The following is a 16606-nucleotide window of genomic DNA, read 5'->3' as shown; positions in this document are numbered from 1 at the left end:
ATGAGGAGGTATTGCGGCAAATAGATGAAGAAAGAAGCATTTGGAAAAATATACTTAAAAGAAGAGACAGACTTATAGGCCACATACTAAGGCATCCTGGAATAGTCGCTTTAATTTTGGAAGGACAGGTAGAAGGGAAAAATTGTGTAGGCAGGCCACGTTTGGAATATGTAAAACAAATTGTTAGGGATGTAGGATGTAGAGGGTATACTGAAATGAAACGACTAGCACTAGATAGGGAATCTTGGAGAGCTGCATCAAACCAGTCAAATGACTGAAGACAAAAAAAAAAAAAAAAAAACAAAGAAGAAGTAGCTGTGCTGGAAGTTAAAACTCTGCAGAAAGTCAGCTACATCGAAGCTAAAAAGATTGTTAACGCCCGCAAACCCAGAGCAACAACATCTTATGCTCAGGCTGTGGCTACTGTTCCTGCTCCTGCTCCAATTGCTGTAGATGAAACTCAGCTCATCAGCAAACTTGCTCCGAACTTGGCTAACATGATTGAAAGAATTATTGACAATAAAATGAAATCTTTCAATATTAAAGATACAATAAAGCCAAAGTACAGCCTCCTCCCGAAGATAAAACAGCGAAAGCTGGTCTCGCGCTGAGGAAAACGGACCCCAAAGCAGAATACCAAGTCCGTCTTAGTGAGATTCTTGATGTAAAGAAAACAACAATACCTACAGAGACTGTTATGGAGGCTCCAAAGCCTCCTGCAACTGAAGTGGCCTCTAAGCCTCAGAGGCCACAAAAAATCACACAGGGGGGGCGAGTGTCCCCCCTCCCACAGGCGGTTGCCGGTGCTATCCCCGTGTCGGGGAGCGGCCAGGTTGCCGCCTCTCAATCGGCGCCGATCCATGTCCGTCGTCGTCGGCGGCTTCGGTGGTCTCCGACACGGAGACCGGAAGCCTTACAGGCGACGACCTTCTCCGCGAACATGCTGCTGTTCGCAACATGAAGAAGAAGCGAAAAAAAGGATGGCTGAAAGGAAAACCCAGACAATAATTTAATTGAAAATTAGTGAGTCGATAGTACAGTGGAACATCAATGGATGTTTTTCAAACATCCATGAGCTCCAACGCTTGGTACATGATGTAGACCCGATCTGTATATGTCTGCAAGAAACACATTTCCGCCGAAATGAAAATTTTAAATTATAAGGATTCAATATATTTCGGCGAGATCAACCGCCAAATATAAGAGTTAGAGGTGGAGTAGCTATATTAACATCGACTAGAGCTACCACCGAAGCGGTTGTTCTAATCACCAACCTACAAGCGGTCGCCGTTAGATTGAAGCGACCGCTTAAGATCACTGTGTGCAGCATATACTTACCGAATTACGATTGGAATAAGGATGACATAGAAAGACTAATTTCCGAGCTTCCCCCACCTGTTTTACTGGTGGGTGACTTTAACGCTCATAATTCTCTCTGGGGATCGCATCGAGTAGATCCCCGTGGAAGAGAACTGGAAGGGTTCCTGATGAATTCAGAACTTATTATTTTAAACGACGGATCAGGAACCTTTTTCAATGCCAGAGATGGATCGACGTCCTGTATAGATCTTGCACTTATAAGCGGATCGATAGCACCGAGGTACAGCTTCCATGTTATAGATGATCTGCATGGAAGCGATCATTTCCCGGTGCAAATTGTAACTGATGTTACAAGAACAATATATCCCATCCCTAAAAGATGGTTATTTGAAAAGGCAGACTGGACGAGCTTCACAGCTAGAACGATGCTCCCGGAAACAACTGGAGTTATCGGAGACGATGTCGACGCCATAACAAATGCAATAATTGAGTCGGCATCGAGATATATTCCCAAAACATCTGGGAAACTTACAAAGAAACCCGTTCCATGGTGGAACGATGAAATAAGTGAAGCTATAAAAAGAAAGAAAAGGGCGTATAATGCCTTTAAGAAGCGTCCTAGTATAGAAAATCTTGTTGCCTTTAAGAAATACAGGGCGTATGCAAAACGTCTTATGATAGATTCGAAAAAACGATCCTGGCAGCAATACGTGTCATCCATCGACAAAACTACTACTGCATCAGTAGTTTGGAGGAAAGTGAAGGCGATTTGTGGGCGTAATGATTTTGCTCCCATAACTAGCCTTCAAGATGAAGATGAAATAAAAGATACTCCATATGAAATTGCAGAGCTGTTGTCCAATCATTTCGAAAAGGCCAGCAAAACGGCCAACTACGAGGAAGGTTTTCGAACCAAAAAAGAAGAGCTCGAAGGTCTACTAAATTTTAGAACGGAGTATAATTACTCATATAATGTACCATTCAAAATGGAAGAATTCGCGAAAGCGTTGGAAAAAGCAGGTAACACAGCTGCTGGTCCGGATGAAATCCACTATAATATGATCAGGCAGCTGAATACCATTGCAAAGTGTAGATTATTAGAACTATATAATAAAATATGGCGGGATGGAACGTACCCGCAGCAGTGGAAAAAAGCTCATGTTGTTCCAGTACCAAAGAAAAATAAAAATTTAACAGACCCCAATAGCTACCGTCCTATTTCTTTGACGTGTGCTATGGGGAAAATATTGGAAAAAATGATTAATAATCGACTCGTCTGGGTTTTGGAGAAAGAAAACCTGATATCACCGTATCAAGCAGGTTTTCGACAATACCATTCTACCACTGATCAAATGATCAGCTTAGAGGACATTACATATAACAGCTTTATTACAAGGAAACATTGTGTCGGAGTCTTCTTTGATCTTCAGAAGGCTTTCGATATGACCTGGCGTCATGGTATAATGCTCCAGTTACATGAATGGGGCATTCGTGGCAATTTGCCTATACTGCTCAGCAACTACATGAATGACCGTACCTTCCAAGTACGCGTCAACAATGAATATTCATGTGAAAGAATCTTGGAAAATGGCATACCGCAAGGTTCGCCGTTGAGCGGTACCTTGTTTACCATTGCCATTAATAAATTGATATTAGCCATTCCAGTAGAAATCAGCAAAAGCGTCTATGTTGATGATCTGGCAATCATATATGCCAGCAACAAGACTGCTATGGTGAGGTACAAATTGCAACGAGCGATCAATGCTCTAAATGAAGTTGCAAGGAGTACAGGATTCCAATTCTCACCAGAAAAAACGTGCTGTGTACACTTTTGTAGGAAGAGAATTCCTCATCAAAGTCCTGCTCTGACAATTGATGATAATCCAATACACTATAAAGACAGCGTAAGGTATTTAGGACTAGTATTGGATAAATCCCTCACATGGGGATTACATATACAGGATTTGAGTGATAGATGCAAAAGAGCCCCAAACATTATAAAATGTTTATCGAACTTAAATTGGGGCTCAGAAAAAGAGACATTATTGAGACTGTATAAAGCATTGGTTCAATCTAAACTAGACTATGGATGTATCGTATATTCATCCGCTAGAAAGTCGCACTTAAGAAAGTTAGACGTAGTTCATAATAGCGGAATAAGATACGCAACAGGTGCTTTCCGCACAAGTCCGGCGGCTAGTCTGATGTCTGAAGCCGGAATAATGCCACTACATTATAGAAGAGAGATCCTCTTGTTAAGATATGTAGCAAATATATGGGCTTTCCCTGCTCATATAAATAATAAATTGCTTATGAGTCATCCCATGGCTGCATTATACGAACGTCGTGCTACCTATTCCAGACCAGCCGGAATTAGGTACCACGAATTAAGAAGAAAATATGAAATTGCTATACCAGAGACACTAGCAATTTCTACTAGAGAAATACCGCCATGGCTCTTGCCAGCGGTAAATACAAGTTTGGATCTCTCTCAAGGAGAAATAAAAAAGAAACCAGGAGTGATCATCCAGCAGAAATTTTTAGCAACCGTCAGTAGTTACGAAGAACATATTAGAATTTATACTGACGGTTCTAAAACCGAACATGGTGTTGGATGCTCGATATATGTAAATGAAGAAGCCCACTCTTGGAGACTGCCAGATGTGGCCAGTGTCTACACGGCAGAACTCACTGCAATTCAGCAAGCTCTTCGCTACACTGAACACTATTGCGAAGAGAGAGTGCTAATATGTTCCGATTCATTAAGTGCACTTGTCGCAATTCGGAACAAGAACATTAAGGATGTCCTAATTGCAAACATCCTGTCCATTTTATACGTTCTAAAACAACGAGGACAGCGATGCGTATTTGTATGGTCTCCGGGGCATGCTGGTATTACAGGTAATGAAATCGCAGACGAAGCTGCCAGAAAGGCAACAGTCTCCGATGATTTGGATGCATTTCCTGTAAGAGTGGCAGATGTTAAAAACCGTCTCACAAACATAGTAAGAAACAAGTGGAACGCTGAATGGAGGAGTTTAAATACAAAATTAAACTCAGTTAAAACTTCTCCTTATAAATGGAAAAGCGACTTTAAGTTGACTCGCCGTGAACAAGTAGCGGTGACCAGACTTAGAATCGGTCACACGCGATTAACAAATTTATATTTGTTAACCGGCGAAGTGAGACCGATGTGCGGTGTTTGTAATAAAACACTGACAATCAAGCATCTAATAGAAGAGCGTACAATATATGAGGACCTCAGAAAGAGGTTCCGTCTAAGAAATTATATTACTGCTGATTTAGCTAATGGAAATGAAGAAAATATAGTTGCATTTTTACACGCCAGTGGACTTCTTAAAAGTCTATAAAATGGAAGTTTAAAGCTGTGGTAAAAGATACTCTAAGCGGTAGTTTTATATATACATATAGAAGAAAGAAAGAAAGATATGGTATTGATAAGATTAATTATAATTATAATTTCATGGTCTTTTGAGAACCTATCTCAAATTTTAATATTGGGGCCCTTTACACCCCGTTTGTGATTGTCCTTGTCTTTTATGTTTTAATGTTTATTGTGAAGTTTGTGTTTTTAAATAAAATGTAAGGGCCCTTTACACCCTTACATATGACGATCCTGATGGAGATAATAATTTCTTTTAAAGAATGTGACGAGGGCTAATGACCTCAGCAGTCGATGCCCGTAAAAATTCAGTTAAAAAAAAAAATAAGTAAAAAATTAATACACAGTAATATGCAATACACATTAATCTTGTGATAAACCAAACACCATTTTTATTTTCTTTGTATTCCCAATAAAAATCAGAATTCATCTGAAAGGATGAACAAGGAAGGTAAAACAAAAGAACAAAGTTTATATATTCATGAAATGAGAACTTGAAGACTATCTGCACTGTTTTAACTTATCAAACCTACAAGCAAATTTTTTGATGCAGTTTATTCAAATAGTGAAGAAAATAAAAAGGTAGTGTAAAAGATAAAACAAAATGTTAAATCACATCTATGTTACACACAGTTTTTGGTGTTATTAATATGACTAAGATTTATATGAAGTTAAGAAAAGTGTGCATTATGAATTTACTTCCATATGCAAATGCAAAATTTTATATTGAAAAGCTACACTGATGAAACATGGCAGCAAACATTAATTTACTTTTTTTTCAGGATTCACTATTTTAGTAATATTAGTATTCACTATTATTATTTGCTTTAACAGTAATAAAAAAATACAATGTTACTAGCTGTACTGTAAAAATACAAACTAGCTGTACTTATTTTTGCAAGTCAAATCTTTTGTCATGCTCATACTAAGTATTAATCTCATGTGACACCTTACAAGTATACCGGGTGGTATTTAAGTATGGAAACAGCTTTATACTATATATATGAGAGGTATTCAAGGGCAAAAAGAAATTGTGTTAATAATAAAAAAAGGTAAAACGTACTACATGAACAATTTTTTTTGCATTTTACATCCATAATAAGAGGTAATGTAACTTGACAGTAACAATAATTAATTATTAAAATTAAAAAAAATTCCTTTCGGCATGCCAGAAGGCAGAGGTAGATTTCACTGGGGTAAAATCAGATTGTATGAGCTCGTATCAAACATTACTTTCTACATTTTATGGACACGTTTTCTGAATTTATCAAGACTTCCTTATGATTTTTTCTGAACTGCTTGACAACACACCTATTTGAGGATTAGTGGGAGATTCTAGGTTTGTCTCTTTGTATTGATAGAAAGACAATGTTTTCAGTAAGTTTTACTTACAAACATGTATAAATGTAACAACAGTAATGTTGAGAAGATTATTTTAAAGTACATTACTCACACAAACTAGCAAAATTAAAATATACACAGTACTAAGTAATGGCAGTTTAAGTGTGTTCACTTCAAATTCACTCAATACGACAATAGTTTCATATGCTTAGCAAATGGGAAGCCTCTTCTTCTTACAATTCCAACAATATTTTGGTCATCCCTTGCCATAAGGGTCACATCAAAAATCGTTTCAGACAAAATTTTTAGGTAATATTTAGAGAACTAACAGCCATTTTGAACGTGTTTGATCCTGTGATTATTAAGGGAGCTATGATTTTTTTTTGTCCTTGAAACCCCATTTTTTCTACCCCTTAGCCCTTATCCAAAGAATAGTAGGAAATTTAAATGAATTCAATATTTTACTTAATAAGAAATTTATAGCAATATTTTGTTTTTGGTCATTCCTTGCCGTAAGGGTTGTCATATCAAAAATTGTTTCAGACAAAATTTTTATTAATGTTTACAGGTTAACGATCACTTTAAACCAATTCGATTTTTTACTTAGATAAGTTTTAGGCCCTTATCCAAAGAATAGTAGGAACTTTATATGAATTCTATATTTTACTTAATAAGAAAGTTATAGTGATATTTTGTTTTTCCAAAAAAGCCCCCCATGGTCCGATTTTACCATTAACGAACTTGACCAAGATATTTGGTCATTATATTTTATGTATCAATTTGAAAGTGATTGGCGCAAAATTACAGCAGTCATTGTATCCACAAGAAAGTGATATGTATATATATATATATATATATATATATATATAAAAATGTACATATAAAAACTTTTGGACTGATGGTGGTTTTGAGGTCTGGGTGATATGAAACATGAAGGTATGTAAAAATTTTCCACAAGTCAAATCATGGTACCCGTTACAATTGGTAGATTTCTTATGAAATCTACCTAAAAAGGTCAGGACTGAGATTTGTCCTTCACTAAAACAGGTTTTTTAAAATGAATTATGTTTGACATGTGCGTTTTAAAATAAAAAGTTTATATATCTTCTTTTGTATTGCAAATATTTTTGTCATTATCAATAATTGGGAAACTGTTACAATCAAATCTAGCTAAAGCTTTATTTCCATTTTGAAAAAAATCAACAAATAGAACTGTATAATCCTAAACAAAAAACAAATGTATAATAAAAGTAAGTTCAATCTCTACCTTAAGAACACCTACCTTTCTTCTATATTTTTATTTACAAATATGTCTTCATTAACATAATTGTTTATATCATCACAAATTTAATAATAAAACAAATATATTCAGCATACCAACTCCCTTTCAAAAACATAAATACAAAATTACTTGGTACATTTTTCAGAAGCTCATTTTACTAATGATAGAAATATGTCCAAGGAGAGATATTCTCTCTACGCCTGTCACACCTATACAAAGTCATTCAATAAGTGAGATTATAAATTTATAAATAAATTAATAAATTTATTAATTCAACAACTTTACTTACTTTCCCTTAGCTACAACTGTACACCTTTTTTTTTCATAGTTTTTTTTTAATGCAAACATGAAGTAATTCTTTTGTCTTGAAGCTATTCTTCTGAAGTGTCAGTTCCATATAATTGTTCTTACCTATTTCTTACTATGAAATTAACTTCATGCAATGATTTCTTGTGGAACCTTACCCATTTTTTATTGCAAATAAAAAAAAAAATGATGTAATTAAGTCAATATAATAAGCAGAACCTTTCAACTTATTTAAAATATCCTCCTCCTTTTCTCAGAAAAACACCTTCTTTGTAGCAAAGATATTACTTTATTTACAAGAATATCTCTGTAACAATGACAACTGATGTCCTTCCAAAAGTTGAAAATTGAACTTACAGTATTGCAAAAGATCATTAGAATCATTCTGTTGGGTAGTGTTTGGATCCTAAAATTTTTTGAAGTTGAACTTTCAAAATTTAGATTTAGGATTTAGGCCTGATTACACCCTATTACTCTAACCAAAAATTATTTTTTAAAAAGGAAACTAAAAAAATAATCTTTCCTTTTTATAAATCAGATTTCATAAAGTTTAAGTTTTTAAATTTAATTTAAAAAAATTAATTTTCAAAAGACTGAAGTCTAATTTTTTCAAATAATTTGTACATAAAGAATTTTGGGAAGCTTTGTATGAAATTTCCTAATGCACATTGGTTTGAGTAAATTAAATAATTGCTAATTTGCAACTGGAGACTGGGGAAATTTCAGCTAAAACTCGTCTTTCACAAATCAAAATATTTACACAAAAATGACTTTAAATTATTTGTCATTTTAAAACAAAAGTTTGAAAAAATAGTTCAAAAAATAAATAATGGAATGATAATAGTACACAGGTAGGTAATGTTGAACTCCTATTTATAATTGATGAGTAGTGTTGGCTCTGACAAATACAGAATAACTTAAAATCTAGTACTAATGTACATTCTCATTAATGATAGGATCCTTTTTGAAATGCTCATGAATCTATTACAGTACATACATTACATTAATCAACTCAAAAAAAAAAAAATTGTATAAGAATAAATTAGAGATTGCTTGAACCTTTTATTCATGGTGTGTATTTAAATTATTCCTTCTGGACATTTAACTTGAATTTTTAACATACATGGATTCACCCAAGTCCTACCAAAAAATGGATGAGTAGGACAAACTACAGCTCAATCAAATGTTGGCTGAATGCCTGAATTCTGGACATACTCTTGTTAGATGCTGGAGGTAATACTATACATTTCATAATATTAACTCCAGTGAAGGAAAGGAAAAGACCATGGCAGTCCTAGTTGAAGCTGTGGGCAAAGTTGTCAGCCTAGAATCAACAGTACAGTCTGGCACCAACACCAGTAAAAGCTTGGACAAAACCTCAGGAGGCTAGTTAAATACGATTTGATGTAAATATGAAGGCCAAACCTTCAAAGAAGCACTACCAGGTGAGCCTTCAGTCATAGTGGTTGTGTGAGGGGAGGATGTATGCTGATCTACTCAGACAGGTTAAGGCAGAAGTTGGGGGTGTTGCTGAGATCTTGTCAGCTAAGAAAGGCTCCAGAGTAAGGACCTCCAGATCAGGGTCAGGGCTAGGGATAATACTACTGAGACCCTAAGAAGGTACATTGAACAAAGTTTCCAAGGAGCAGATGTCAGGCTGATTCAAGGGCTTGAAAAAGTTGTCCAACTCACAATAAAAGATCTAGATGAGTTAACCTCTAAGGAAGAAGTGTAGGATACCCTTAATAATGAAATTGACAAGGAGCCTGTCTAGTTGATCTCTATGAGGTCAGCCTTTGGCAAAGGTAGTTGCTACTGTGGCGGCGTCTGTGAGGTACGTCCCTTCTCTGCTAAAAAAAGATGGATAAAGGTAGATGGGTCTTCTATCAGGAGAACTCAAGACTGGCGGAGGATTATGGTTTTAAATGTTGGTTGCCAGGATACCATGCTTCATGCTGCAGCAGTATAGATAGAAGCAATCTTTCCTTCAATTGTGGAGAGGCAGGTCACAAGAAGGAACAATGCATCTCAGCCACCAAGTAAGTGTGTACCTTGTTGCAAGGAGGAACACAGGCTGGGAAGCAGTAGATGCCCCAAATCAGAACACTGTAAGTCCTAAAAGTCAACCTGAAGAGATAAAATCAGCTGGAAGCCTATTTCTACCATGAGTCAGGCTATTCAAGCAAAAATGTCAGAGGAGAGCTGTCAATGATGACTGCTACTGGGTTGGGTGGAGATGCCATCCTGAGTAAGTAGCTGGGAGGCCCCTAGGGGTCGCCACTACTGTTGAGATGGCCAGGACTCTCCGATACACTCATTGAAGCCTCGCAAGAAGTACAACATCCTTGGAGTAATGCCGAAAGGCAGCTATCAGGGCATGTTGTACCAGAGGGACGAGTTTTAGTCAGTAAGAGTCCATCACTGCCATCTGTGCAGGCAGGCAATGGCTGGAAGAGATTTAACCTCCACCAACGGAAATAAAAAGAAGAGCATTATAACTGCAAAAGTAATTTCAAAGAAACTTACATATTTTTAGGTAACAATATTCTTTCTATATATATTGAATCATTATGCTTCAATATTTGTGTGTGCATAAACACACACACACACACACACACATACACAATAGAGAAAGTGAGGGAATACTAAAATAATTATAATCATGGCATTTTGTTAATATGCGATAAAAATATTTTCAAATTAAAGATCATTTTAATAAACAGCAACATGAATAGTAGAACAAAAACATAATTTAAAAAAAACTTCAATCATAAATGGATATTCTTTTAATAAATTTACCAGAAAAAAACAAACAAAAAGCAAATTTACATTCACACTACAAAGTAAAAAATTTTGATTTAAACGTACTATAATAATAACCTTTTCAAATGTTAAATTTTTTATTAATATATTATTTTTCAATCCCATGATGACGATTGTAAACAATACTAGAACATCAGGGATTTGCTAATATTATGAATAATATGGTGCCCATATAAGCCTTGCTGATTGAGATAATTCCACTACCACAAATCACAGTTTTCTACTTCCTCTTATTTAATAAGTAATCTATCTTACTTATTCTTATTGCAGGTGTTTTGAAATTATAACTAGTTTATGGGTTTTGTATTATAGTATCCTCTGCTATAAATATAAGAATATAAAATTTCTACTTATTGGAACTAAATTAAAGAAATTTAACACGAAGGATCTCTTACAGTATTTTCTCCATCTGGGAACTTTTCTCATTTGGGATCAGGCAGTTATACAGACATCTCGTAACACTACTTTTTTCACTTAATGAGATCTTTAAAATAACATCATCACACCAGGAAGCTCAGTTCCATATATTACTTATTCTGTCAACAACTTTAAGTGATCCATAAGATATTGTAAAATTTTTATATCGATCTGAAACAGGATTTATTATCAAATAGTGGTAATATTTAGCCAGTTACTATAAAAGTATAAATGTATTCACACTATAGAATTTTTTTTTACATAAATAATTATTGACAAATTGCAAATTATTTTTTATGGATGAGAATTTAAATTATGTTTAAAAAAACAAGAGTTTACATCAAAACTAATTCTGTTAATATTAACAGAATAATTAATTAATTAGTGTAATTAACTAATACTGTTATATTAATCAGTTTTAAGATCATTTAAAACAGAATATAACACTAGTAGATAATAACTATGAACACAAGGTAGACATGCCCACAGCATTTCACACTTTGCTCTGGATCATAAAATATTTTTCTCAATCCATTTTAAAAACTCGTTTGTTTTAACTACTCTAATTCATTAAGAATAAAATCTATTATTATGATAGTAGAAATGTTGTTTGCATATTGTTGTGTAAGAATTGTATCAGGTTTAGAAACAATGTTTAATTTATTAGTTCCTAGTTTCATCTATGAAATCTTTAAGCGTTTATAGTTCACAGCAGAACTGTATTAACAAAATAAATCTTTTTAAAGTCAAAGATTTTTGCAAACCAAGATTTATAATAAATTTAATTTTTAACAAACTCACTTATAATTGTTCATTTTGCACAATTATAATTTTATAGTTTATGACATATGTTTTTAAATAATTGTTAAAATTAAAAATAAAAAAATAACACTGAAATCAATAATTAACACATTTAAAAAATATAAATTAACATTTACCACTTTAACTGCATTAAGAAATGATTGATTTACAAAAAAAAAAAAACATGTACAAAAAAAATTTGATTCAACAGTTATAATTTTCTTATATGCCCCTTCTAAAAACAGTGCTCTGATATTCAGGACAAAAACTTATATGTATTTATTTTTACAGAGAAAAATTATAAAAGGAAATTGACAATACACCAGTAGTAAGTTTATTAAAAATAAATAATGCTTTATTTTAAGAGAATTGCTGGTCTTTCATGAAACTTATTGAAATTTATATAAATAATGTTATAAGTTAATTTTATTCATTTATTAATTATAATTCATTAATTTTCCTGAATACTCCCCGTTATTTATTTTTTGTAAACATTAATGCATTGATTACTGAGATTTATTGCTTAAATGAAATTAATTAACTGAACAAGAGTTTAGATTCCTCTGGTAAATCTAACAGCTGGATCTGTGCTAAACCTTTTTGGCAAGAAACACAAAGATGGGTAAATCTGTCCAAACAAGTTTCAAGATGTATTACCAGTTATGTTTAGAAACCTCAGTTGATGTGCAGTAGGGATGGATTGCTGTATGGTGATTGATTTCTTGCTATGATATTACGTGTAGTACATAATCTACATCACTGTACCATTAGCAGTCCCAACACTGCAGCAGACATCTATGATGCACTGCAGACTGTGCATCTATGATTTTTAAACTTAGATGAATTTGTTTACATTTTTGTTAAATGATGCGGTTGTAAGTCTCTATTATTAAATGTCATGTCGGAATATAAAATGTATCATATGGACATTAAATGTCATAACCACTATAAATCATAAGTTACTCCCAAATACAGCATAACATTATCAGTAATAATTACTATACAAACTTACTAAATAAAGAAAAGGAGTTAAGTGGTTTCCTATTTTCTTCTTCACTGGGCCAAAAATACTGTTGCATACCAACATGCAATACTCACCAAAATGATCACTTTCTTTCAGCAGATAATGAGCCTACAGAGTTACATCTTCTCTCTGTTCATCACAAGCATTGGTTGAATAATAATAATCATTACTTTCAGTGAAAGCAACTCTAGAATCTCAAGAATCATAGCCATAACTACTAGATAACGATGAACAAATAGTGTAAAATGGAAAAATTAATATACCCCCTTGTTGTGAAACAATGCATTATAAACACTGCTTCTTACTTAATAGAGGAAAAATGTATTAAATCCTCAGATGTATGAGTAATACATATTTTTTCTACTATATCAACTCCAACTCCAGAAATGTTTTATTCTCTCTTTGTAGCAACAATGTGCAAAGATTTAGAAGTGCTGGTCAAGAATATGTTAACAATAAAATTGATTAATTTTTTTTTATATTGAAGTTTTTTTTTAACATTTTTGCAGATTTCATGTAATTTGCCTGTTAAAACAAAATCAAATCAATACCTACTTAAAAGAAATAACCTAATTAAAGAAATATTTAAAATAAAATCAAATTAGCAGTTACAGCAAATCACTATTTTTTTAAATTAGAAAATTTTAAATAATATTAAATACAAAAAATAGTTTTATGATGTTACAGCGGTCCTTGCTGCAGGAAAGGCATATTTCTCTCTCTCTTATAATAAATGCAATGTTCTTATATTAGTTCTCACAACTGTTTACAAGACACTTGCTCTTAAAATGTGGCAGTTTTAAATGAAATATTACAAAGATAATTCTGTAACACTTATGGAAAACAAACTTTCCTGTAGCAATTGTAAACCAAGATTCAAGTGTTAAGGGATAACTTAAAAAAGAACTTGCATTAATGAACTACAAAATTTTAAATTATCATCTCCATCTACTTTCGTTTGGTATTTCTAGTTGAAAAAAAACGTGCCTTTTTCCTCTTTAATTCCAATAAATAGCCATTATGGCAACAATGTTACAACAATAAAATTAATTTTTATGTTTCACAGAGAAATAATTGCAAATTTTGTAAATGTTTCCAGTTTTAAAGAACATTTTTATTTTTACAGAAATTACAGCTAAAATACATGCACCAAACTTACTGGTGTGCACAATATCTTAATCTTCAAAATCAGATTAAATAATTCTAAATTCAAAGTAATTTAATTCAAAATTAAATTTAATATTCTCATTCCAGAAACATTACTTAGTTATAATAAGCTTATTTAAATTGTAGGCTCTTATAATTTGAAATAAGCAATTTTTTCTGATTAATTTTGAATGATAAAAATGTTAACAGAAATTTAAAAAAAAACTCCCCTAGTGTAATTTTAAAGTTAAATTCTAACAAACATAATTTACAATTAATTTGATATAGCAATACACTAGGTAGCTAAAAACATTACAACTTCAGGATTGTTTTACGTCATTAGCCTAGAAACTTAGCAAACTCAAAATACTTTTAATGACACATAAATGATTCACAATTGAGTAATTGGTACACGGTAAAAGTAATAACTAAGCTAATGGTGATGAATCCAAAATTAACAGTAATATTATTAACAATTATTGAGCACTATCGGCTGATAATACACTACCTGAAAATATACGGAGAGAATTGCTTTTATTTAAAAAAAAATATTTTGTATACCTCTCTACTTAAAAAGAAAAGGTAAAACCAAAATGAAACAATCAGTTAACTCATAATCAAGGTTTTAATGTAACAGAACAATTGCACACAAGCAGTTTAATTTAAAATCCAGCTAGCTATCTACATTATTTTCATGGTATATTGTAATTACCCTCATTTTTGCAATTAAGAAAACAAAATATTTGTCAAAACAAATAAATAGAATGTACAATTACAATATAGATATGTATTATAACATAATTATTAATAAATAAAGCATGAAGAGTTGAATGACTTTAATAACACACAGCCCTACACAGTTACAGTGATAAATTCACATATAAATATACATATATTATATATATATATACACTTCAACAGTCAGATTAAGATTTAATGAAATTTATATTAACAAAAAAGAGGAATGTATAAGATTAACCAGAATACTTTGATCAGTACTTAATACTCAAAATAAAATTAATAACATTCAAATACTGTTTCAATGGAATTATAGTTTATAAATAAATGCATCTACCTTGTAATATGTAAGTGGAATGTCTGCAGTTCATATTTATGATTAAACACTTTGTTTGAAACACTATGCAAGTTTCTGAATATCAATTAGAATTTTGGGAAGTATAACAACAATCTATTAGTCTTCTACTTGCCCTCTTTAGCAAGTCTATCCTTTAGCGACTGTGGCATCTCAGGTGGTGGTGGGCGTGGAATTCCAAGTGTAACTTTAACAAAATCATAAATAAACCACTGAAGTGCTGTTAATGTACCAATCATAACAATCCTGGTGCCAAGACCTTTCCACATGGCACCAAATCCCATCTTTTTGGCAACCTGTAATGCTGTTGCACCCTTTTCTTGATTTAATTTTGAAACTACAGTGTCGGCTGGGTGAGAAACAATTGCACAAAATACTCCAGCAATATAACCAGCTGCAAACGTAACAATTAATTGTTCACCTTTAGTACATTCAGCCCTAGGTTTTGGTACAACATGCTTATAAAGCAATTCAACAGTTCTTTCAAAACAGGCAAATTTCATCATTGTATACGGTATCTGGCGACACCACAATGGTGTCAAACTCTTGAAAAATGCAGAAATACCTTCTTCTTTGTACATTTTTGGAACAGCCTCTCTCAGAGTATTAGCAAAACCAGGAGTTGTCTGTATTTTGACTTTTGTGGCTTCCATTGGACTTAAACCAATGTCAGCAAAAAACTCTGCAGAAGCAGATGCACAAAGATATAAGCTTGTTCGCCACAAATAAGCATTTTCGTCACCTATTAAATCGGCATATTTGATCTTAAAAAATTCATATAAACCAAATTTACCTAATCCTTGAGTTGAATAACCTATGAAAGTAGGTGCCCAACCTTTAGCAAGTGCTCTCATACCCTCTTCAGCAACAGTAATCTTCATTCCATAAATGAGTGATTTATATTTTGCAGCATCAACTTGCATTCTGCATTTAACTAAATCTAAGGGAACCACCAACGTATGAGTAAGTCCACATGATAAAATACCACCTAGACCACATAATGCGAAATATTTCGGAGATCCAAAATCACAACTATCTTCTGGTTTGCGGGGCGGTGGAGTAGCAGCAAAACCGATCGTTCGGCCTCGAACCGGAGAGGACATATTTTCTACACCAGAAGGTTCACAGTGCGCAAAAGAAATAGGACTTCTAAAAGGATTATATTTTACTGTATCCATAACAGACTGCAACATATTGAAGTATTTTTAAAAATTCACAAAAATTAAACTAAAACCGAGAACACTTACAGGCAAGACCTTCGGGCTGTGGTCATGTGTCAGAAAGAACTGGATATCAGTGTTGTAACATCAATATAATTTACAGTGCCAACTTTATATTGATATTTCTATTTTAATTTATAAAATATTTTTCTTTTTTTACGGTACAGGTAAAAACGATAATATTAATAATCTATATTATTATTAAATAATTATGAAATTGTTTTATTTTTTTTAAAAACGATTCATTAATGATATGAATATAATACAAAATTAGAATTAGAGTATATAATATTACTACTATTAGAAGAAATTTTCGGTGCGATTATTTTAATTTGTATATTTCTTTTTTTTATAAAAAAATGTTATCACGCTTTTTTTATACCGACTGTTAAAATTTTGATGAACATAAGCAATCAATACATTTTTAACT

At 32.8% G+C, this 16606-nt stretch overlaps 1 pseudogene; it reads right to left on the bottom strand.

Annotated features, from left to right (window-relative positions):
• Positions 1–14469: 14469 nt before the first annotated feature.
• On the bottom strand, positions 14470–16255 carry LOC142319762 (solute carrier family 25 member 3 pseudogene; annotated as a pseudogene).
• Between the last annotated feature and the right edge of the window lie 351 nt (positions 16256–16606).

Source organism: Lycorma delicatula, chromosome 2, assembly GCF_047948215.1.
Source record: "Lycorma delicatula isolate Av1 chromosome 2, ASM4794821v1, whole genome shotgun sequence".
NCBI classification, from domain to species: Eukaryota; Metazoa; Arthropoda; class Insecta; order Hemiptera; family Fulgoridae; genus Lycorma; species Lycorma delicatula.
This window is presented reverse-complemented; position numbering and strand designations above follow the sequence as displayed.